At 52.7% G+C, this 26,828-nt stretch overlaps 1 long non-coding RNA gene across 1 annotated transcript; it reads left to right on the forward strand.

Moving 5' to 3' along the window:
• Window positions 1-11,837: 11,837 nt before the first annotated feature.
• Window positions 11,838-22,152, forward strand: LOC144740996 (uncharacterized). The gene is made up of 2 exons (XR_013589845.1): window positions 11,838-11,924; window positions 21,778-22,152. It is a non-coding gene; the product is annotated as an uncharacterized LOC144740996 (long non-coding RNA).
• The last annotated feature ends 4,676 nt before the right edge of the window (window positions 22,153-26,828 follow it).

Raw genomic sequence — 26,828 nt, forward strand, 5'->3', positions numbered from 1 at the left:
CCAACAGACTCACGCAGAAACCCACAGACTCACACAGAGACCCACAGACTCACACAGAGACCAACAGACTCACACAGAGACTAACAGACACACAGAGACCCACAGACTCACACAGAGACCCACAGACTCACACAGAGACCAACAGACTCACGCAGAAACCCACAGACTCACACAGAGACCCACAGACTCACACAGAGACCCATAGACTCACACAGAGACCCACAGACTCACACAGAGACCCACAGACTCACACAGAGACCCACAGACTCGCACAGAGACCCACAGACTCACACAGAGACCCATAGACTCACACAGAGACCCATAGACTCACACAGAGACACATAGACTCACACAGAAACCCACAGACTCACACAGAGACCCCACAGACTCACGCAGAGACCCACAGACTCACACAGAGACCCACAGACTCACACAGAGACCCATAGACTCACACAGAGACCCATAGACTCACACAGAGACACATAGACTCACACAGAAACCCACAGACTCACACAGAGACCACACAGACTCACGCAGAGACCCACAGACTCACACAGAGACCCACAGACTCACACAGAGACCAACAGACTCACACAGAGACCCACAGACTCACACAGAGACCAACAGATTCGCACAGAGACCCACAGACTCACACAGAGACCAACAGACTCACACAGACCCACAGACTCACACAGACCAACAGACTCGCACAGAGACCCACAGACTCACACAGAGACCCATAGACTCATACAGAGACCCATAGACTCACACAGAGACACATAGACTCACGCAGAAACCCACAGACTCACACAGAGACCCCACAGACTCACGCAGAGACCCACAGACTCACACAGAGACCCACAGACTCACACAGAGACCCACAGACTCACACAGAGACCAACAGACTCACGCAGAAACCCACAGACTCACACAGAGACCCACAGACACACAGAGACCAACAGACTCACACAGAGACCCACAGACTCACACAGAGACCAACAGACTCACACAGAGACCCACAGACTCACACAGAGACCCACAGACTCACACAGAGACCCACAGACTCACACAGAGACCAACAGACTCACGCAGAAACCCACAGACTCACACAGAGACCCACAGACTCACACAGAGACCAACAGACTCACACAGAGACCCACAGACTCACACAGAGACCAACAGACTCACACAGAGACCCACAGACTCACACAGAGACCCACAGACTCACACAGAGACCCACAGACTCACGCAGAAACCCACAGACTCACACAGAGACCCACAGACTCACAGAGACCCACAGACTCACACAGAGACCCACAGACTCACACAGAGACCCCACAGACTCACACAGAGACCAGCAGACTCACACAGAGACCAACAGACTCACGCAGAAACCCACAGACTCACACAGAGACACCACAGACTCGCGCAGAGACCCACAGACTCACACAGAGACCCACAGACTCACACAGAGACCCACATACACACACAGAGACCCACAGACTCACACAGAGACCCATAGACTCACACAGAGACCCACAGACTCACACAGAGACCCACAGACTCACACAGAGACCCACAGACTCGCACAGAGACACACAGACTCACACAGAGACCCATAGACTCACACAGAGACCCATAGACTCACACAGAGACACATAGACTCACGCAGAAACCCACAGACTCACACAGAGACCCACAGACTCACACAGAGACCCACAGACTCACACAGAGACCCACAGGCTCACACAGAGACCCACAGACTCACACAGAGACCCACAGACTCACACAGAGACCCACAGACTCACAGAGACCCACAGACTCACACAGAGACCAACAGACTCACACAGAGACCCACAGACTCACCCCACAGACTCACACAGAGACCAGCAGACTCACACAGAGACCAACAGACTCACGCAGAGACCCACAGACTCACACAGAGACCCACAAACTCACACAGAGACCCACAGACTCACACAGAGACCCACAGACTCACACAGAGACCCACAGACTCACAGAGACCCACAGACTCACACAGAGACCAACAGACTCACACAGAGACGTGGGTTGGCGGGGGGGGGTTTCTGAGAATTTAGAAAAAAATTCGCCAACGTTTAGTGGGATTGCGATTAGTGGGATTGCGATTAGTGGGATTGTCATTAGTGGGGTCGTGATTACTGGGGTCGTGATTAGTGGGGTCGTGGGGTCGTGCCTTGCGAAATAAGTTAAATGTACTTACACTACACTATACACTACACTACACACTACACTATTATACACTACACTATACACTACTATACACTACACTATTATACACTACACTATACACTACACACTACACTATACACTACACTATACACTACTATACACTACACTATTATACACTACACTATACACTACACACTACACTATACACTACACACTACACTATACACTACACTATACACTACACTACACACTACACTATTATACACTACACTACACACTACACTATACACTACACTATACACTACTATACACTACACTACACACTACACTATACACTACACTACACACTACACTATACACTACACTATACACTACACTATACACTACACACTACACTATACACTACACTATACACTACACACTACACTATACACTACACTATACACTACACTATACACTACACACTACACTACACACTACACTATACACTACACTATACACTACACTACACACTACACTATACACTACACTATACACTACACTACACACTACACTATACACTACACACTACACTATACACTACACTATTATACACTACACTACACACTACACTACACACTACACTATACACTACACTATACACGACACTACTACACTATACACTACACTACACACTACACTATACACTACACTATACACTACACTACTACACTATACACTACACTACACACTACACTATACACTACACTATACACTACACTATACACTACACTACTATACACTATACACTACACTATACACTACACTATACACTACACTATACACGACACTACTACACTATACACTACACTATACACTACACTATACACTACTATACACTACACTATACACTACACTATACACTACACTATACACTACTATACACTACACTATACACTACACTACTACACACTATACACCAGAGGTGGGACAAAGTCATTGTTATGCAAGTCCAAGTCGAGTCGCAAGTCATCAAATTCATGACTCGAGTCTGACTCGAGTCTGACTCGAGTCCAAGTCACATGACTCGAGTCCACACCTCTGCTATACACTCCACACTACTATCCACCACACTACACTATACACTACACTATGAGTGAGTGGGTGGGTGAGTGAGTGGGTGAGTGGGTGAGTGGGTGGGTGGGTGAGTGTGCGAGTGGGTGAGTGTGCGAGTGGGTGAGTATGCGAGTGGGTGGGAGGGAGGGTGAGTGGGTGAGTGGGTGGGTGGGTGAGTCGGTGAGTGAGTGGGTGAGTGGGTGGGTGAGTGGGTGGGTGAGTGGGTGGGTGGGTGAGTGTGCGAGTGGGTGGGTGAGTGGGTGAGTGAGTGGGTGAGTGTGTGGGTGAGTGAGTGAGTGAGTGAGTGGGTGGGTGGGTGAGTGTGCGAGTGGGTGAGTGAGTGGGTGAGTGGGTGGGTGGGTGGGTGAGTGAGTGGGTGAGTGAGTGTGTGGGTGAGTGAGTGGGTGGGTGGGTGAGTGTGCGAGTGGGTGAGTGTGCGAGTGGGTGGGTGGGTGAGTGGGTGGGTGAATGAGTGTGTGGGTGAGTGAGTGAGTGGGTGAGTGGGTGTGTGGGTGAGTGTGCGAGTGGGTGGGTGAGTGGGTGAGTGAGTGGGTGAGTGAGTGAGTGAGTGTGCGAGTGGGTGGGTGAGTGGGTGAGTGGGTGTGTGGGTGAGTGTGTGGGTGAGTGGGTGGGTGGGTGTGTGAGTGAGTGAGTGGGTGGGTGAGTGGGTGAGTGGGTGAGTGAGTGGGTGAGTGAGTGGGTGGGTGAGTGAGTGGGTGGGTGAGTGAGTGGGTGAGTGTGCGAGTGGGTGGGTGAGTGGGTGAGTGTGCGGGTGAGTGGGTGAGTGTGTGGGCGAGTGGGTGGGTGGGTGTGTGAGTGGGCCCGGAAACCCCCCCTACCTCCTCGTGGTGCTGGAGGGCAAAGCTGTGGTGTGGGGGGAGGGCAAACTGAGATTGACCTTTCCCCTCATGGCGTTTGTGACCACCACAGCAGCCAAATGGGGGCTCTGGATGGGTGCGAGGGGCTGGTAACACTTCCACCTTCAATTAATTACGCCTAAACCACGACTGAAAATTTGAATGAATAAGCTTGTGCCGGAGGCCGCAGGATTGGAAGGATGCCCTGGTGGTCCCCTTCTTTAAGAATGGAGACCGCACAGACTGTAACAACTACAGGGGCATCTCACTCATCAGTGTGAGGCCGGGAAAGGTCCTGGCAAGGATTATTCAACATCGCCTTGCTAGGCACGCTGAGGAGAGGCTTGCGGAGCCCCAATGCGGTTTCAGGAAAGGACGGTCCTGCACAGACGCCATATTTTCTGTCCGTCTGCTACAGCAGAGGTGTAGGGAATTCCAACAAGACCTACATCTCTGCTTTATTGACCTGGTCAAGGCCTATGATACCATCAGTAGGCCTGGGCTCTGGGTTGTTCTTCGTGCTTTCGGAGTTCCTGACCCTCTGCTCACGATCATTAAGGACCTTCATGATGGTGAGCGGGCCCGGGTAAAACTACGTGGCCGGGAGTCGGAGCCATTTCATGTACACCTTGGGGTGCGACAGGGATGTCCTCTGGCTCCCACATTATTTAACATCTATTTCGAACACGTAGTTCGTGAAGCCTTCAATAGCTATACCGGAGGAATTTCCATCTGGTACAGATACAATGGGAGGCTGATCGATGCCTGGTGCGATTAAGGGATGGCTCCCTATTGCTCAACCATGTTTTGTATACCGATGATCTGGTAATTGCTGCTCACTCAGATGAGGAGTTGGAGACACAGAGAGACACAGGGAGAGTGGTTGACTGAGTGAGTGGCTGAGTGAGTAAGTGGCTGAGTGAGTGACTGAGTGAGTGGCTGAGTGGTTGACTGAGTGAGTGAGTGGCTGAGTAAGTGGCTGTGTGAGTGAGTGAGTGGCTGAGTGAGTAAGTGGTTGTGTGAGTGAGTGGCTGAGTGAGTGGCTGAGTGAGTGAGTGGCTGAGTGAGTGAGTGGCTGACTGAGTGAGTGGCTGAGTGAGTAGCTGACTGAGTGAGTGACTGAGTAAGTGGCTGAGTGAGTGGCTGGCTGAGTGAGTGAGTGAGTGGCTGAGTGAGTGAGTGGCTGAGTGAGTGAATGGCTGAGTGAGTAAGTGGCTGTGTGAGTGGCTGAGTAAGTGGCTGTGTGAGTGAGTGGCTGAGTGAGTGGCTGAGTGAGTGGCTGAGTGAGTAAGTGGCTGAGTGAGTGGTTGACTGAGTGACTGAGTGGCTGAGTGAGTGGTTGACTGAGTGACTGAGTGGCTGAGTAAGTGGCTGAGTGACTGAGTGCCTGGGTAAGTGAGTGGCTGTGTGAGTGAGTGAGTAGCTGAGTGAGTGACATAGTGACAGAGTGAGTGGCTAAGTGAGTGGTTGACTGAGTGAGTGGCTGAGTGAATGGCTGAGTGAGTGTCTTAGTGACTGAGTGGCTGAGTGAATGGCTACGTGAGTGGTTGACTGAGTGAGTGGCTGAGTGAGTGGCTGAGTGAGTGGTTGACTGAGTGAGTGAGTGGTTGACTGAGTGACTAAGTGGCTGAGTGACTGAGTGGTGAGTAAGTGGCTGAGTGGCTGACTGAGTGAGTGGCTGAGTGGCTGACTGAGTGAGTGGCTGAGTGAATGGCTGAGTGAGTGAGTGGCTGAGTGAGTGGCTGAGTGAATGGCTAAGTGAGTAGCTGACTGAGTGAGTAGCTGACTGAGTGAGTGGCTGAGTGAGTAAGTGGCTGAGTGAGTGAGTAGCTGACTGAGTGGCTGAGTGAGTAAGTGGCTGAGTGACTGAGTGGCTGACTGACTGAGTGAGTAGCTGACTGAGTGAGTGGCTGAGTGAGTGACTTAGTGGCTGACTGAGTGAGTGGCTGAGTCAATGGCTGAGTGAGTGACTTAGTGGCTGACTGAGTAAGTGGCTGAGTGAGTGAGTGGCTGAGTGAGTGACTGAGTGAGTGAGTGGCTGAGTGAGTGAGTGGCTGAGTGTGTGAGTGGCTGAGTGATTGACTGAGTGACTGAGTGGCTGTGTGAGTGACTGAGTGAGTGGCTGTGTGAGTGAGTGACTGAGTGAGTGGTTGACTTAGTGAGTGAGTGGCTGTGTGAGTGACTGACTGAGTGAGTAGCTGACTGAGTGAGTGAGTGGCTGAGTAAGTGGCTGAGTGAGTGACTGAGTGAGTGGCTGAGTGACTGAGTGGCTGACTGGGTGACTGAGTGGCTGAGTGACTGAGTGGCTGACTGAGTGACTGAGTGGTGAGTGAGTGAGTAGCTGACTGACTGAGTGAATGGCTGAGTGAGTGAGTGAGTGGCTGACTGAGTGAGTGGCTGAGTGAGTGGCTAAGTGAGTGGTTGACTGAGTGGCTGACTTAGTGACTGAGTAAGTGGCTGAGTGAGTGAGTGGCTGAGTGAGTGGCTGACTTAGTGACTAAGTGACTGAGTGAGTGACTGAGTGAGTGAGTGACTGAGTGAGTGGCTGAGTGAGTGACTGAGTGAGTGACTGAGTGAGTGAGTGACTGAGTGAGTGGCTGAGTGAGTGGCTGAGTGAGTGGCTGACTTAGTGACTGAGTGAGTGAGTAAGTGGCTGAGTGAGTGAGTGGCTGAGTGAGTGGCTGAGTGAGTGGCTGAGTGAGTGGCTGACTTAGTGACTGAGTGACTGAGTGAGTGACTGAGTGAGTGGCTGAGTGAGTGACTGAGTGAGTGAGTGGCTGACTTAGTGACTGAGTGAGTGACTGAGTGAGTGGCTGAGTGAGTGACTGAGTGAGTGGCTGACTTAGTGACTGAGTGAGTGACTGAGTGAGTGAGTGACTGAGTGAGTGGCTGAGTGAGTGACTGAGTGAGTGAGTGGCTGACTTAGTGACTGAGTGAGTGACTGAGTGAGTGAGTGACTGAGTGAGTGGCTGAGTGAGTGACTGAGTGAGTGGCTGACTTAGTGACTGAGTGAGTGACTGAGTGAATGAGTGAGTGACTGAGTGAGTGGCTGAGTGAGTGACTGAGTGAGTGGCTGACTTAGTGACTGAGTGAGTGACTGAGTGAGTGGCTGAGTGAGTGACTGAGTGAGTGGCTGACTTAGTGACTGAGTGAGTGACTGAGTGAGTGAGTGACTGAGTGAGTGGCTGAGTGAGTGACTGAGTGAGTGGCTGACTTAGTGACTGAGTGAGTGACTGAGTGAGTGAGTGACTGAGTGAGTGGCTGAGTGAGTGACTGAGTGAGTGGCTGACTTAGTGACTGAGTGAGTGACTGAGTGAATGAGTGAGTGACTGAGTGAGTGGCTGAGTGAGTGACTGAGTGAGTGAGTGGCTGACTTAGTGACTGAGTGAGTGACTGAGTGAGTGGCTGAGTGAGTGACTGAGTGGCTGACTTAGTGACTGAGTGAGTGACTGAGTGAGTGACTGAGTGAGTGGCTGAGTGAGTGACTGAGTGAGTGAGTGGCTGACTTAGTGACTGAGTGAGTGACTGAGTGACTGAGTGAGTAAGTGGCTGAGTGAGTGGCTGACTGAGTGACTGAGTGAGTGGCTGAGTGAGTGGCTGAGTGAGTGGCTGACTTAGTGACTGAGTGAGTGACTGAGTGAGTGAGTGACTGAGTGAGTGGCTGAGTGAGTGACTGAGTGAGTGAGTGGCTGACTTAGTGACTGAGTGGCTGACTTAGTGACTGAGTGAGTAAGTGGCTGAGTGAGTGAGTGGCTGACTGAGTGACTGACTGAGTGAATGGCTGAGTGAGTGAGTGAGTGGCTGACTGAGTGAGTGGCTGAGTGAGTGGCTAAGTGAGTGGTTGACTGAGTGGCTGACTTAGTGACTGAGTAAGTGGCTGAGTGAGTGAGTGGCTGAGTGAGTGGCTGACTTAGTGACTAAGTGACTGAGTGAGTGACTGAGTGAGTGAGTGACTGAGTGAGTGGCTGAGTGAGTGACTGAGTGAGTGACTGAGTGAGTGAGTGACTGAGTGAGTGGCTGAGTGAGTGGCTGAGTGAGTGGCTGACTTAGTGACTGAGTGAGTGAGTAAGTGGCTGAGTGAGTGAGTGGCTGAGTGAGTGGCTGAGTGAGTGGCTGAGTGAGTGGCTGACTTAGTGACTGAGTGACTGAGTGAGTGACTGAGTGAGTGGCTGAGTGAGTGACTGAGTGAGTGAGTGGCTGACTTAGTGACTGAGTGAGTGACTGAGTGAGTGGCTGAGTGAGTGACTGAGTGAGTGGCTGACTTAGTGACTGAGTGAGTGACTGAGTGAGTGAGTGACTGAGTGAGTGGCTGAGTGAGTGACTGAGTGAGTGAGTGGCTGACTTAGTGACTGAGTGAGTGACTGAGTGAGTGAGTGACTGAGTGAGTGGCTGAGTGAGTGACTGAGTGAGTGGCTGACTTAGTGACTGAGTGAGTGACTGAGTGAATGAGTGAGTGACTGAGTGAGTGGCTGAGTGAGTGACTGAGTGAGTGAGTGGCTGACTTAGTGACTGAGTGAGTGACTGAGTGAGTGGCTGAGTGAGTGACTGAGTGAGTGGCTGACTTAGTGACTGAGTGAGTGACTGAGTGAGTGAGTGACTGAGTGAGTGGCTGAGTGAGTGACTGAGTGAGTGAGTGGCTGACTTAGTGACTGAGTGAGTGACTGAGTGAGTGAGTGACTGAGTGAGTGGCTGAGTGAGTGACTGAGTGAGTGGCTGACTTAGTGACTGAGTGAGTGACTGAGTGAATGAGTGAGTGACTGAGTGAGTGGCTGAGTGAGTGACTGAGTGAGTGAGTGGCTGACTTAGTGACTGAGTGAGTGACTGAGTGAGTGGCTGAGTGAGTGACTGAGTGGCTGACTTAGTGACTGAGTGAGTGACTGAGTGAGTGACTGAGTGAGTGGCTGAGTGAGTGACTGAGTGAGTGAGTGGCTGACTTAGTGACTGAGTGAGTGACTGAGTGACTGAGTGAGTAAGTGGCTGAGTGAGTGGCTGACTGAGTGACTGAGTGAGTGGCTGAGTGAGTGGCTGAGTGAGTGGCTGACTTAGTGACTGAGTGAGTGACTGAGTGAGTGAGTGACTGAGTGAGTGGCTGAGTGAGTGACTGAGTGAGTGAGTGGCTGACTTAGTGACTGAGTGGCTGACTTAGTGACTGAGTGAGTAAGTGGCTGAGTGAGTGAGTGGCTGACTGAGTGACTGAGTGAGTGGCTGAGTGAGTGACTGAGTGAGTGAGTGACTGAGTGAGTGGCTGAGTGAGTGACTGAGTGAGTGAGTGGCTGACTTAGTGACTGAGTGAGTGGCTGAGTGAGTGGCTGACTTAGTGACTGAGTGAGTGGCTGACTTAGTGACTGAGTGAGTGACTGAGTGAGTGAGTGACTGAGTGAGTGGCTGAGTGAGTGACTGAGTGAGTGAGTGGCTGACTTAGTGACTGAGTGAGTGACTGAGTGAGTGAGTGACTGAGTGAGTGGCTGAGTGAGTGACTGAGTGAGTGGCTGACTTAGTGACTGAGTGAGTGACTGAGTGAATGAGTGAGTGACTGAGTGAGTGGCTGAGTGAGTGACTGAGTGAGTGAGTGGCTGACTTAGTGACTGAGTGAGTGACTGAGTGAGTGGCTGAGTGAGTGACTGAGTGGCTGACTTAGTGACTGAGTGAGTGACTGAGTGAGTGACTGAGTGAGTGGCTGAGTGAGTGACTGAGTGAGTGAGTGGCTGACTTAGTGACTGAGTGAGTGACTGAGTGACTGAGTGAGTAAGTGGCTGAGTGAGTGGCTGACTGAGTGACTGAGTGAGTGGCTGAGTGAGTGGCTGAGTGAGTGGCTGACTTAGTGACTGAGTGAGTGACTGAGTGAGTGAGTGACTGAGTGAGTGGCTGAGTGAGTGACTGAGTGAGTGAGTGGCTGACTTAGTGACTGAGTGGCTGACTTAGTGACTGAGTGAGTAAGTGGCTGAGTGAGTGAGTGGCTGACTGAGTGACTGAGTGAGTGGCTGAGTGAGTGACTGAGTGAGTGAGTGACTGAGTGAGTGGCTGAGTGAGTGACTGAGTGAGTGAGTGGCTGACTTAGTGACTGAGTGAGTGGCTGAGTGAGTGGCTGACTTAGTGACTGAGTGGCTGACTTAGTGACTGAGTGAGTAAGTGGCTGAGTGAGTGAGTGGCTGACTGAGTGACTGAGTGAGTGGCTGAGTGAGTGGCTGAGTGAGTGGCTGACTTAGTGACTGAGTGACTGAGTGAGTGAGTGACTGAGTGAGTGACTGAGTGAGTGACTGAGTGAGTGGCTGAGTGAGTGACTGAGTGAGTGAGTGGCTGACTTAGTGACTGAGTGAGTGACTGAGTGAGTGAGTGACTGAGTGAGTGGCTGAGTGAGTGACTGAGTGACTGAGTGACTGAGTGAGTGAGTGACTGAGTGAGTGGCTGAGTGAGTGACTGAGTGAGTGAGTGGCTGACTTAGTGACTGAGTGAGTGACTGAGTGAGTGGCTGAGTGAGTGACTGAGTGAGTGGCTGACTTAGTGACTGAGTGAGTGACTGAGTGAATGAGTGAGTGACTGAGTGAGTGGCTGAGTGAGTGACTGAGTGAGTGAGTGGCTGACTTAGTGACTGAGTGAGTGACTGAGTGAATGAGTGAGTGACTGAGTGAGTGGCTGAGTGAGTGACTGAGTGAGTGGCTGACTTAGTGACTGAGTGAGTGACTGAGTGAATGAGTGAGTGACTGAGTGAGTGGCTGAGTGAGTGACTGAGTGAGTGAGTGGTTGACTGAGTGGCTGAGTGAGTGACTGAGTGAGTGAGTGAGTAAGTGGCTGAGTGAGTGAGTGGCTGACTGAGTGACTGAGTGAGTGGCTGAGTGAGTGGCTGAGTGAGTGGCTGACTTAGTGACTGAGTGGCTGACTTAGTGACTGAGTGAGTGAGTAAGTGGCTGAGTGAGTGAGTGGCTGACTGAGTGACTGAGTGAGTGGCTGAGTGAGTGGCTGACTTAGTGACTGAGTGACTGAGTGACTGAGTGAGTGACTGAGTGAGTGACTGAGTGACTGAGTGAGTGAGTAAGTGGCTGAGTGAGTGGCTGACTGAGTGAATGAGTGAGTGACTGAGTGAGTGACTGAGTGGCTGACTTAGTGACTGAGTGAGTGACTGAGTGAGTGAGTGACTGAGTGAGTGGCTGAGTGAGTGACTGAGTGAGTGAGTGGCTGACTTACTGACTGAGTGAGTGACTGAGTGAGTGACTGAGTGAGTGGCTGAGTGAGTGGCTGAGTGAGTGGCTGACTTAGTGACTGAGTGAATGAGTGAGTGACTGAGTGAGTGACTGAGTGAGTGACTGAGTGAGTGAGTGGCTGACTTAGTGACTGAGTGAGTGGCTGAGTGAGTGAGTAATTGACTGAAACAACCAAAACTTCAAATCGGCTTCCGCAGCACGTGACTTACTCCACCTCGACACCGCCGCACATCAGCGACGTCACTGCCGCCACTGCGCGTGACGTCACTGCCGCTACGGTGACGTCATCGCCACCTTTCGGTCGGGGGACGGCCAGAGTGTGGGAGTGGGGCCGTTCTGACGTCACGACAATGGTGACGTCACCGTCGCGCGTTGCATCGATGACGTCATCTAGCGGGGATTTTTCCAGTCACCGCCCCCCGGATCATGTCATCGCTTTTGATGACAGACCGCGTGACGTCACGCGGCTGGGTTACATGACGTCATTTTTGTTTCTTCCATGGGTCATGACGTACCCGTTGCTGTGGTGACGTAGCTTGGGCCCAGGCGCAGGAAAGACCTCGTGAGCGTCTGTCTCTGTGTGTTTGTCTCTGTGTGTGTGTCTCTCTCTCTGTCTCTCTGTGTGTGTCTGTGTGTGTCTCTGTGTCTGTGTGTGTCTCTGTGTGTGTATGTGTCTGTGCGTGTATGTGTCTGTGCGTGTCTCTGTGTGTGTGTCTCTGTGTATCTGTGTGTGTCTCTGTGTGTCTGTGTGTGTCTGTGTCTGTGTCTCTCTGTGTCTGTCTGTGTGTGTGTGTCTCTGTCTGTGTCTCTCTGTGTCTCCACGTGTCTCTCTCCCTCCCCGTGTCTCTCTCCCCCCGTGTCTCTCCCTGTGTCTCTCTGTGTCTCCCCGCGTCTCCCCGTGTCTCTCTCCGTGTCTCTCTTCGTGTCTCTCTCCGTGTCTCTCTTCGTGTCTCTCTCCGTGTCTCTTTCCCCGTGCCTCTCTCCGTGTCTCCCTCTCTCTCTCCCTGTGTTTCTCTCTCCCTGTGTCTCTCTCACCCCGTGTCTCCTTGTCTCCACAAAGACCCACAGACTCACACAGAGACCCACAGACTCACACAGAGACCCACAGACTCACACAGAGACCCACAGACTCACACAGAGACCAACAGACTCACACAGAGACCCACAGACTCACACAGAGACTAACAGACTCACACAGAGACCCACAGACTCACACAGAGACCCACAGACTCACACAGAGACCAACAGACTCACGCAGAAACCCACAGACTCACACAGAGACCCACAGACTCACACAGAGACCAACAGACTCACACAGAGACCCACAGACTCACACAGAGACTAACAGACACACAGAGACCCACAGACTCACACAGAGACCCACAGACTCACACAGAGACCCACAGACTCACACAGAGACCAACAGACTCACACAGAGACCCACAGACTCACACAGAGACTAACAGACTCACACAGAGACCCACAGACTCACACAGAGACCCACAGACTCACACAGAGACCAACAGACTCACGCAGAAACCCACAGACTCACACAGAGACCCACAGACTCACACAGAGACCAACAGACTCACACAGAGACTAACAGACACACAGAGACCCACAGACTCACACAGAGACCCACAGACTCACACAGAGACCAACAGACTCACGCAGAAACCCACAGACTCACACAGAGACCCACAGACTCACACAGAGACCCATAGACTCACACAGAGACCCACAGACTCACACAGAGACCCACAGACTCACACAGAGACCCACAGACTCGCACAGAGACCCACAGACTCACACAGAGACCCATAGACTCACACAGAGACCCATAGACTCACACAGAGACACATAGACTCACACAGAAACCCACAGACTCACACAGAGACCCCACAGACTCACGCAGAGACCCACAGACTCACACAGAGACCCACAGACTCACACAGAGACCCATAGACTCACACAGAGACCCATAGACTCACACAGAGACACATAGACTCACACAGAAACCCACAGACTCACACAGAGACCACACAGACTCACGCAGAGACCCACAGACTCACACAGAGACCCACAGACTCACACAGAGACCAACAGACTCACACAGAGACCCACAGACTCACACAGAGACCAACAGATTCGCACAGAGACCCACAGACTCACACAGAGACCAACAGACTCACACAGACCCACAGACTCACACAGACCAACAGACTCGCACAGAGACCCACAGACTCACACAGAGACCCATAGACTCATACAGAGACCCATAGACTCACACAGAGACACATAGACTCACGCAGAAACCCACAGACTCACACAGAGACCCCACAGACTCACGCAGAGACCCACAGACTCACACAGAGACCCACAGACTCACACAGAGACCCACAGACTCACACAGAGACCAACAGACTCACGCAGAAACCCACAGACTCACACAGAGACCCACAGACACACAGAGACCAACAGACTCACACAGAGACCCACAGACTCACACAGAGACCAACAGACTCACACAGAGACCCACAGACTCACACAGAGACCCACAGACTCACACAGAGACCCACAGACTCACACAGAGACCAACAGACTCACGCAGAAACCCACAGACTCACACAGAGACCCACAGACTCACACAGAGACCAACAGACTCACACAGAGACCCACAGACTCACACAGAGACCAACAGACTCACACAGAGACCCACAGACTCACACAGAGACCCACAGACTCACACAGAGACCCACAGACTCACGCAGAAACCCACAGACTCACACAGAGACCCACAGACTCACAGAGACCCACAGACTCACACAGAGACCCACAGACTCACACAGAGACCCCACAGACTCACACAGAGACCAGCAGACTCACACAGAGACCAACAGACTCACGCAGAAACCCACAGACTCACACAGAGACACCACAGACTCGCGCAGAGACCCACAGACTCACACAGAGACCCACAGACTCACACAGAGACCCACATACACACACAGAGACCCACAGACTCACACAGAGACCCATAGACTCACACAGAGACCCACAGACTCACACAGAGACCCACAGACTCACACAGAGACCCACAGACTCGCACAGAGACACACAGACTCACACAGAGACCCATAGACTCACACAGAGACCCATAGACTCACACAGAGACACATAGACTCACGCAGAAACCCACAGACTCACACAGAGACCCACAGACTCACACAGAGACCCACAGACTCACACAGAGACCCACAGGCTCACACAGAGACCCACAGACTCACACAGAGACCCACAGACTCACACAGAGACCCACAGACTCACAGAGACCCACAGACTCACACAGAGACCAACAGACTCACACAGAGACCCACAGACTCACCCCACAGACTCACACAGAGACCAGCAGACTCACACAGAGACCAACAGACTCACGCAGAGACCCACAGACTCACACAGAGACCCACAAACTCACACAGAGACCCACAGACTCACACAGAGACCCACAGACTCACACAGAGACCCACAGACTCACAGAGACCCACAGACTCACACAGAGACCAACAGACTCACACAGAGACCCACAGACTCACACAGAGACCCCACAGACTCACACAGAGACCAGCAGACTCACACAGAGACCAACAGACTCACGCAGAAACCCACAGACTCACACAGAGACCCCACAGACTCGCGCAGAGACCCACAGACTCACACAGAGACCCACAGACTCACACAGAGACCCACAGACACACACAGAGACCCACAGACTCACACAGAGACCCATAGACTCACACAGAGACCCACAGACTCACACAGAGACCCACAGACTCACACCGAGACCCACAGACTCGCACAGAGACCCACAGACTCACACAGAGACCCATAGACTCACACAGAGACCCATAGACTCACACAGAGACACATAGACTCACGCAGAAACCCACAGACTCACACAGAGACCCCACAGACTCACGCAGAGACCCACAGACTCACACAGAGACCCACAGACTCACACAGAGACCCACAGACTCACAGAGACCCACAGACTCACACAGAGACCAACAGACTCACACAGAGACCCACAGACACACAGATACCCCACAGACTCACACAGAGACCAGCAGACTCGCACAGAGACCCACAGACTCACACAGAGACCAACAGACTCGCACAGAGACCCACAGACTCACACAGAGACCCCACAGACTCACACAGAGTCCCCACAGACTCACACAGAGTCCCCACAGACTCACACAGAGACCCACAGACTCACGCAGAGACCCACAGACTGACACAGAGACCCACAGACTCACACAGAGACCCACAGACTCACACAGAGACCAACAGACTCACACAGAGACCCACAGACTCACACAGAGACCAACAGACTCACACAGAGACCCACAGACTCACACAGAGACCAACAGATTCGCACAGAGACCCACAGACTCACACAGAGACCAACAGACTCACACAGAGACCCACAGACTCACACAGAGACCAACAGACTCGCACAGAGACCCACAGACTCACACAGAGACCCATAGACTCATACAGAGACCCATAGACTCACACAGAGACACATAGACTCACGCAGAAACCCACAGACTCACACAGAGACCCCACAGACTCACGCAGAGACCCACAGACTCACACAGAGACCCACAGACTCACACAGAGACCCACAGACTCACAGAGACCCACAGACTCACACAGAGACCAACAGACTCACACAGAGACCCACAGACTCACACAGAGACCCCACAGACTCACAGAGACCCACAGACTCACGCAGAGACCAACAGACTCACACAGAGACCCACAGACTCACACACAGACCCACAGACTCACACAGACCAACAGACTCGCACAGAGACCCACAGACTCACACAGAGACCCACAGACTCACACAGAGACCCACAGACTCACACAGAGACCCACAGACTCACACAGAGACCCACAGACTCACGCAGAGACCCACAGACTCACGCAGAGACCCACAGACTCACACAGAGACCCCACAGACTCATCGCAGAGACCCCACAGAGACCCACAGACTCACACAGAGACCCACAGACTCACAGAGAGACCCACAGACTCACACAGAGACCCACAGACTCACACAGAGACCCACCGACTCACAGAGAGACCCACAGACTCACACAGAGAACCACAGACTCACACAGAGACCATAGACTCACACAGAGACCCACAGACTCACGTAGAGACCCACAGACTCACGCAGAGACCCACAGACTCACACAGAGACCCATAGACTCACGCAGAGACTCAGACTCACACAGAGACCCCACAGAGACCCACAGACTCACGCAGAGACCCATAGACTCACGCAGAGACACAGACTCACACAGAGACCCACAGACTCACGCAGAGACCCACAGACTCACACAGACCCACAGACTCATACAGAGACACCCACAGACTCACACAGAGACCCACAGACTCACACAGAGACCCACAGACTCACACAGAGACCCACAGACCCACACAGACAAACAGACTCACACAGAGACCCACAGACTCGCACAGAGACCCACAGACTCGCACAGAGACCCACAGACTCACACAGAGACCCACAGACTCACACAGAGACATACAGACTCACACAGAGACCCACAGACCCACACAGAGACCCACAGACTTGCACAGAGACCAACAGACTCGCACAGAGACCCACAGACTCACACAGAGACCCACAGACTCACACAGAGACCCACAGACTCACACAGAGACCAACAGACTCACACAGAGACCCACAGACTCACACAGAGACCCACAGACTCACACAGAGACCCACAGACTCACACAGAGACCCACAGACTCGCACAGAGACCCACAGACTCGCACAGAGACCCACAGACTCACACAGAGACGCACAGACTCGTACAGAGACCCACAGACTCGCACAGAGACCCACAGACTTGCACAGAGACCCACAGACTCACACAGAGACCCACAGACTTGCACAGAGACCAACAGACTTGCACAGAGACCAACAGACTCACACAGAGACCCACAGACTCACACAGAGACCCACAGACTCACACAGAGACCCACAGACTCGCACAGAGACCCACAGACTTGCACAGAGACCAACAGACTCGTACAGAGACCCACAGACTCGCACAGAGACCCACAGACTCACACAGAGACCCCACAGACTCACACAGAGACCAGCAGACTCACATAGAGACCAACAGACTCACGCAGAAACCCACAGACTCACACAGAGACCCCACAGACTCGCGCAGAGACCCACAGACTCACACAGAGACCCACAGACTCACACAGAGACCCACAGACACACACAGAGACCCACAGACTCACACAGAGACCCATAGACTCACACAGAGACCCACAGACTCACACAGAGACCCACAGACTCACACCGAGACCCACAGACTCGCACAGAGACCCACAGAGACCCATAGACTCACACAGAGACCCATAGACTCACACAGAGACACATAGACTCACGCAGAAACCCACAGACTCACACAGAGACCCCACAGACTCACGCAGAGACCCACAGACTCACACAGAGACCCACAGACTCACACAGAGACCCACAGACTCACAGAGACCCACAGACTCACACAGAGACCAACAGACTCACACAGAGACCCACAGACACACAGATACCCCACAGACTCACACAGAGACCAGCAGACTCGCACAGAGACCCACAGACTCACACAGAGACCAACAGACTCGCACAAAGACCCACAGACTCACACAGAGACCCCACAGACTCACACAGAGTCCCCACAGACTCACACAGAGTCCCCACAGACTCACACAGAGACCCACAGACTCACGCAGAGACCCACAGACTGACACAGAGACCCACAGACTCACACAGAGACCCACAGACTCACACAGAGACCAACAGACTCACACAGAGACCCACAGACTCACACAGAGACCAACAGACTCACACAGAGACCCACAGACTCACACAGAGACCAACAGATTCGCACAGAGACCCACAGACTCACACAGAGACCAACAGACTCACACAGAGACCCACAGACTCACACAGAGACCAACAGACTCGCACAGAGACCCACAGACTCACACAGAGACCCATAGACTCATACAGAGACCCATAGACTCACACAGAGACACATAGACTCACGCAGAAACCCACAGACTCACACAGAGACCCCACAGACTCACGCAGAGACCCACAGACTCACACAGAGACCCACAGACTCACACAGAGACCCACAGACTCACAGAGACCCACAGACTCACACAGAGACCAACAGACTCACACAGAGACCCACAGACTCACACAGAGACCCCACAGACTCGCAGAGACCCACAGACTCACGCAGAGACCAACAGACTCACACAGAGACCCACAGACTCACACACAGACCCACAGACTCACACAGAGACCAACAGACTCGCACAGAGACCCACAGACTCACACAGAGACCCACAGACTCACACAGAGACCCACAGACTCACACAGAGACCCACAGACTCACGCAGAGACCCACAGACTCACGCAGAGACCCACAGACTCACACAGAGACCCCACAGACTCATCGCAGAGACCCCACAGAGACCCACAGACTCACACAGAGACCCACAGACTCACAGAGAGACCCCACAGACTCACACAGAGACCCACAGACTCACACAGAGACCCACAGACTCACAGAGAGACCCACAGACTCACACAGAGAACCACAGACTCACACAGAGACCATAGACTCACACAGAGACCCACAGACTCACATAGAGACCCACAGACTCACGCAGAGACCCACAGACTCACACAGAGACCCATAGACTCACGCAGAGACTCAGACTCACACAGAGACCCCACAGAGACCCACAGACTCACGCAGAGACCCATAGACTCACGCAGAGACACAGACTCACACAGAGACCCACAGACTCACGCAGAGACCCACAGACTCACACAGACCCACAGACTCATACAGAGACACCCACAGACTCACACAGAGACCCACAGACTCACACAGAGACCCACAGACTCACACAGAGACCCACAGACCCACACAGACAAACAGACTCACACAGAGACCCACAGACTCGCACAGAGACCCACAGACTCACACAGAGACCCACAGACTCACACAGAGACATACAGACTCGCACAGAGACCCACAGACTCACACAGAGACCCACAGACTCACACAGAGACCCACAGACTCACACAGAGACCAACAGACTCACACAGAGACCCACAGACTCACACAGAGACCCACAGACTCGCACAGAGACCCACAGACTCACACAGAGACCCACAGACTCACACAGAGACCCACAGACTCGCACAGAGACCCACAGACTCGCACAGAGACCCACAGACTCACACAGAGACGCACAGACTCGTACAGAGACCCACAGACTCGCACAGAGACCCACAGACTTGCACAGAGACCCACAGACTCACACAGAGACCCACAGACTTGCACAGAGACCAACAGACTTGCACAGAGACCAACAGACTCACACAGAGACCCACAGACTCACACAGAGACCCACAGACTCACACAGAGACCCACAGACTCGCACAGAGACCCACAGACTTGCACAGAGACCAACAGACTCGTACAGAGACCCACAGACTCGCACAGAGACCCACAGACTCACACAGAGACCCACAGACTTGCACAGAGACCAACAGACTCGTACAGAGACCCACAGACTCGCACAGAGACCCACAGACTCACACAGAGACCCACAGACTCGTACAGAGACCCACAGACTCGCACGGAGACCCACAGACTCGCACAGAGACCCACAGACTCGCACAGAGACCCACAGACTCGCACAGAGACCCACAGACTCACACAGAGACCCACAGACTCACACAGAGACCCACAGACTCACACAGAGACCCACAGACTCGCACAGAGACCCACAGACTCGCACAGAGACCCACAGACTCGTACAGAGACCCACAGACTCACACAGAGACCCACAGACTCGTACAGAGACCCACAGACTCACACAGAGACCCACAGACTCGCACAGAGACCCACAGACTCGCACAGAGACCCACAGACTCACACAGAGACCCACAGACTCGCACAGAGACCCACAGACTTGCACAGAGACCCACAGACTCGTACAGAGACCCACAGACTCACACAGAGACCCACAGACTCACACAGAGACCCACAGACTCACACAGCGACCCATAGACTCGCACAGAGACCCACAGACACGCACAGAGACCCACAGACTCGCACAGAGACCCACAGACTCACACAGAGACCCACAGACTCGCACAGAGACCAACAGACTCGCACAGAGACCCACAGACTCACACAGAGACCCACAGACTCACACAGAGACCCACAGACTCACACAGAGACCCACAGACTCGCACAGAGACCCACAGACTTGTACAGAGACCCACAGACTCGTACAGAGACCCACAGACCCACACAGAGACCCACAGACTCACACAGAGACCCACAGACTCGTACAGAGACCCACAGACTCGCACAGAGACCAACAGACTCGTACAGAGACCCACAGACTCGCACAGAGACCCACAGACTCGTACAGAGACCCACAGACCCACACAGAGACCCACAGACTCACACAGAGACCCACAGACTCGTACAGAGACCCACAGACTCGCACAGAGACCCACAGACTCACACAGAGACCCACAGACTCGTACAGAGATCAACAGACTCGCACAGAGACCCACAGACTCACACAGAGACCCACAGACTCGTACAGAGACCCACAGACTCGCACAGAGACCCACAGACTTGCACAGAGACCCACAGACTCGTTCAGAGACCCACAGACTCACACAGAGACCCACAGACTCGCACAGAGACCCACAGACTCACACACACAGAGACCCACAGACTCGTTCAGAGACCCACAGACTCACACAGAGACCCACAGACTCGTTCAGAGACCCACAGACTCACACAGAGACCCACAGACTCACACAGAGACCCACAGACTCACACAGAGACCCACAGACTCACACAGAGACCCACAGACTCGCACAGAGACCAACAGACTCGCGCAGAGACCCACAGACTCACACAGAGACCAACAGACTCACACAGAGACCCACAGACTCGCACAGAGACCCACAGACTCACACAGAGACCCACAGACTCGCACAGAGACCCACAGACTCACACAGAGACCCACAGACTCGCACAGAGACCCACAGACTCACACAGAGACCCACAGACTCGCACAGAGACCCACAGACTCACACAGAGACCCACAGACTCGCACAGAGACCCACAGACTCACACAGAGACCCACAGACTCACACAGAGACCCACAGACTCGCACAGAGACCAACAGATGACTCAACAACAACAATTTACACCCCTAAGATTTTCCAATCTCTTTCTCCACAGGAGCCGGATTGGACCGCCCAGGGAGATAGAGAGACACACAGACATACGGAGAGAGCGACACACAGGGAGAGAGAGAGAGACACAGGGAGAGAGAGAGACACAGGGAGAGAGAGAGAGAGACACACAGGGAGAGAGAGAGACACAGGGAGAGAGAGAGAGACACAGGGAGAGAGAGAGACACAGGGAGAGAGAGAGAGAGACACACAGGGAGAGAGAGAGACACAGGGAGAGAGAGATACACACAGACGGACATACAGAGAGAGACACGGCGAGAGAGAGACACACGGGGAGATAGAGACACGGGGAAAGAGATACACGGAGAGAGACACTGAGAGAGAGAGACAGACGCAGACATACGGAGAGAGACACACACGGGAAGAGAGAGACACGGGGAGAGAGAGAGATCTGAGTAGAGAGACAGACACAGACATACGGAGAGAGAGAGACACGCACTGGGAGAGAGACACGGGGAGAGACACACACAGACAGACATACGGAGAGAGACACACACGGGAAGAGAGAGAGACACGGCGAGAGACACACACACAGACCGACATACGGAGAGAGACACACACGGGAAGAGAGAGACACGGGGAGAGAGAGAGATCTGAGTAGAGAGACAGACACAGACATACGGAGAGAGAGAGACACGCACTGGGAGAGAGACACGGGGAGAGACACACACAGACATACGGAGAGAGACACACACGGGAAGAGAGAGAGAGACACGGCGAGAGACACACACACAGACCGACATACGGAGAGAGACACACACGGGAAGAGAGAGACACGGGGAGAGAGAGAGATCTGAGTAGAGAGACAGACACAGACATACGGAGAGAGAGAGACACGCACTGGGAGAGAGACACGGGGAGAGACACACACAGACCGACATACGGAGAGAGACACACACGGGAAGAGAGAGACACGGGGAGAGCGAGATCTGAGTAGAGAGACAAGACACAGACATACGGAGAGAGAGAGACACGCACTGGGGGAGAGACAGAGAGAGACACGGGGAGAGACACACAGACAGACATACGGAGAGAGACACACACGGGAAGAGAGAGACACGGGGAGAGCGAGATCTGAGTAGAGAGACAAGACACAGACATACGGAGAGAGAGAGACACGCACTGGGAGAGAGACAGAGAGAGACACGTGGAGAGACGCACACAGACAGACATACGGAGAGAGACACACACGGGAAGAGAGAGACACGGGGAGAGCGAGATCTGAGTAGAGAGACAAGACACAGACATACGGAGAGAGAGAGAGACACGCACTGGGAGAGAGACAGAGAGAGACACGGGGAGAGACACACACAGACCGACATACGGAGAGAGACACACACGGGAAGAGAGAGAGAGAGACACGGCGAGAGACACACACACAGACAGACATACGGAGAGAGACACACACGGGAAGAGAGAGACACGGGGAGAGCGAGATCTGAGTAGAGAGACAAGACACAGACATACGGAGAGAGAGAGAGAGACACGTAGACGAAGACTTTCATCTAGAGACATTTATGGGGACAACGATAGACACAGGGGGACAGAGTGCCACGGACACCGACTTACACAGAGACCCACAGGGAGAGAGAGACGCATGGAGAGAGAGACACGTAGACCTGCACAGAGACACACAGAGAGACACGCATGGGGAGAGAGACACGTAGACTTACACAGAGACACGTAGACTTACACAGAGACACGTAGACTTACACAGAGACACATAGACTTACACAGAGACACATAGAGAGAGACACGCATGGGGAGAGAGACACGTAGACTTACACAGAGACACATAGACTTACACAGAGACACATAGACTTACACAGAGACCCATAGAGAGAGACACGCATGAAGAGAGAGACCCATAGACTTACACAGAGACACATAGACTTACACAGAGACCCATAGACTTACACAGAGACCCATAGACTTACACAGAGACCCATAGAGAGAGAGACACATGGGGAGAGAGACACGTAGACTTACACAGAGACACATAGAGAGAGAGACACATGGGGAGAGAGACACGTAGACCGACACGGAAGACCCATAGACTTACACAGAGACACATTGAGTGGGAGAGAGAGAGAGACACACGGACCCACCGCCGACGACGGAGAGAGATGGAGGCCAGCCGCACCACGGAGTCCACACCCCACCTCCACATTCCCGCGGGGCCCAAAACCCATCCGTGCGGACTGCACTGCCCAGATGAGCTGTTCAGACGCCTCACCTTCAGCAGGTGCGGTGCCTGTCGAGATCTGAAGTGTTTCGATGTAAAGCTTCTTTCGTGACTGCAGCAGGGATTCATCTTCTTGGTTCTTTCGGTAAAGTCGTCACGCAGAAGGGAGGTAATAAACTAATAAAAACGAAACGCAATAAAATACAATTCTCACGACGTTTCGGCCACAACGCAGGCAGCCGTCCTCAGGTGAAGAACAGGTCTGTCGGAAAGACAGCGTCTGAATGGGCACCACCAGGCTTGGCAGCGTATATTTAAGTATATATTTAAGTATATACGCTGCCAAGCCTGGTGGTGTTCATTCAGACGCTGTCTTTGCGACAGACCTGTTCTTCTGAACACCACCAAGCTTGGCAGCGTATATTAAAGTATATATTTAAGTATATACGCTGCCAAGCCTGGTGGTGTTCATTCAGACGCTGTCTTTGCGACAGACCTGTTCTTCTGAACACCACCAAGCTTGGCAGCGTATATTTAAGTATATATTTAAGTATATACGCTGCCAAGCTTGGTGGTGTTCATTCAGACGCTGTCTTTGCGACAGACCTGTTCTTCTGAACACCACCAAGCTTGGCAGCGTATATTTAAGTATATATTTAAGTATATACGCTGCCAAGCCTGGTGGTGTTCATTCAGACGCTGTCTTTGCGACAGACCTGTTCTTCTGAACACCACCAAGCTTGGCAGCGTATATTTAAGTATATATTTAAGTATATACGCTGCCAAGCCTGGTGGTGTTCATTCAGACGCTGTCTTTGCGACAGACCTGTTCTTCTGAACACCACCAAGCTTGGCAGCGTATATTTAAGTATATATTTAAGTATATACGCTGCCAAGCTTGGTGGTGTTCATTCAGACGCTGTCTTTGCGACAGACCTGTTCTTCTGAACACCACCAAGCTTGGCAGCGTATATTTAAGTATATATTTAAGTATATACGCTGCCAAGCTTGGTGGTGTTCATTCAGACGCTGTCTTTGCGACAGACCTGTTCTTCTAAACACCACCAAGCTTGGCAGCGTATATTTAAGTATATATTTAAGTATATACGCTGCCAAGCCTGGTGGTGTTCATTCAGACGCTGTCTTTCCGACAGACCTGCTCTCCACCTGAGGACGGCTGCTTGCGTTGTGGCCGAAACGTCGTGAGAATTATTTTATTGTGTTTTATTTGTATTATTTTATTATCTCCATTTCTACGTGACGACTTTACCGAACGAACCAAGAAGACAGATCGGAAGTGTTTCGTGACACTGCAGAGATCCGTACTCTTTGATACTCCTCCGACTGATGCTCCTACTGCAGAGGTCGCAACCGGGTACCCGATACCCGTACCCTACCCGATACCCGGCTACCCGTACCCGACCGGGTACGGGTAGCCGTTTGCGACCCTGGTGCGGCCGGGTACGGGTACGGGTAGACCGTGAGTCACTGGTGAGTCACCGTTTGTCACTCATTTCGGGTAGGGTACGGGTAGGGAACGGGTACCCGTACCCTACCCGACCGGGTACGGGTACGGGTAGCCGTTTGCGACCCTGGTGCGGCCGGGTACGGGTACGGGTAGACCGTGAGTCACTGGTGAGTCACCGTTTGTCACTCATTTCGGGTAGGGTACGAGTAGGGAACGGGTACCCTACCCGACCGGGTACGGGTACGGGTAGCCGTTTGCGACCCTGGTGCGGCCGGGTACGGGTAAGGAATCAAAACCCGTTTGCAACCTCTGTCCTACTGTTGTGGAGTGACTCATGCAGCCAGCTATGGCTGCAGAGTTTGGTGGTACATGTTGTTTACGTTGTTTATTGTGAAAATTCGGTCACAGTTCCTATGATAACTGTTGTTTCATTGCTTTTATGGCTTTATCTTGGCGATTTTTGAAAAGTTTTTTGGTTTGGCCATGTTTGTTTGTTGTAGTACAGAGTTAGACTGATGGCCTTAATCTAAGTTGTCTTGTGGTTGTTGTTGTTGTTTGACTTGCATCCCACTGGGATTTTTGCACACAGCGTTGGTGTACGGTGATTTTTCTGCAATATTTTGCCGTCTTTTCTTGGATTTTCTGTTTGCACTCAGTCACTTTAAGATGTTTTCTTGTTCGTGTTTTCGTTTTCTGTTTGTTGCGGTTGCACCCGATTCAAGAGCCCAATGGCTCACAGGGCTAGATACCTAATACATGAACTTTGAACTTTGGTTCTTTCGGTAAAGTCAACGTCGGCAAGGTGCGGTGCCGCTTTCCCTCCACCCCGTGGTCGCGTGGAACTTTCCCCTGTGGCTCTCCGCCCCCCCAGGGTCGAGGTTCCCTACGATTTTAGAAAAGGTGCGCTGCGCTTTCCCGCAGGACGAGAGGCCCACTTCGTTTGCCTATCATTTGTAGCAGCTCCCTGGGCCTCGCCTGGTACAAATACAATGTTCTTGGAGGGAGACGGAGTCTTCGTAGAGGCAACACGCTTTATTTCACCAAACAGTTCACACTAATGCCTAACACAAAGGGGTAATGGCCCCTTTCACCCACAACCTGGGTTAGGTACAGCCTCCGGGCTATCGTACTTACAAACTCTCCCTACTTCAGCCCTCCGGCTGGCTAGACCTAGGGGAGGCTGACCCACCGCTGGCCCGTCCGGACCTGGCCCTTAGAAGGAAATCAGGCCGAGGGAACCTCAGGGTCCTAGCCCCACGACCACTGGCACCGCACTGAGCCCCGGCCCTTAGAAGGACGTCAGTAGCTTGGGGTCCAGGGTCTTCTTCTTCCGGCGGTTTCTGGCTACGGCTTGAGACGGACTGACTCGCGCTCTCAGGGACCC

This window comes from Lampetra planeri, unplaced genomic scaffold (assembly GCF_965212315.1).
Source record: "Lampetra planeri unplaced genomic scaffold, kcLamPlan1.2.h2 scaffold_377, whole genome shotgun sequence".
Lineage (NCBI taxonomy): Eukaryota > Metazoa > Chordata > Hyperoartia > Petromyzontiformes > Petromyzontidae > Lampetra > Lampetra planeri.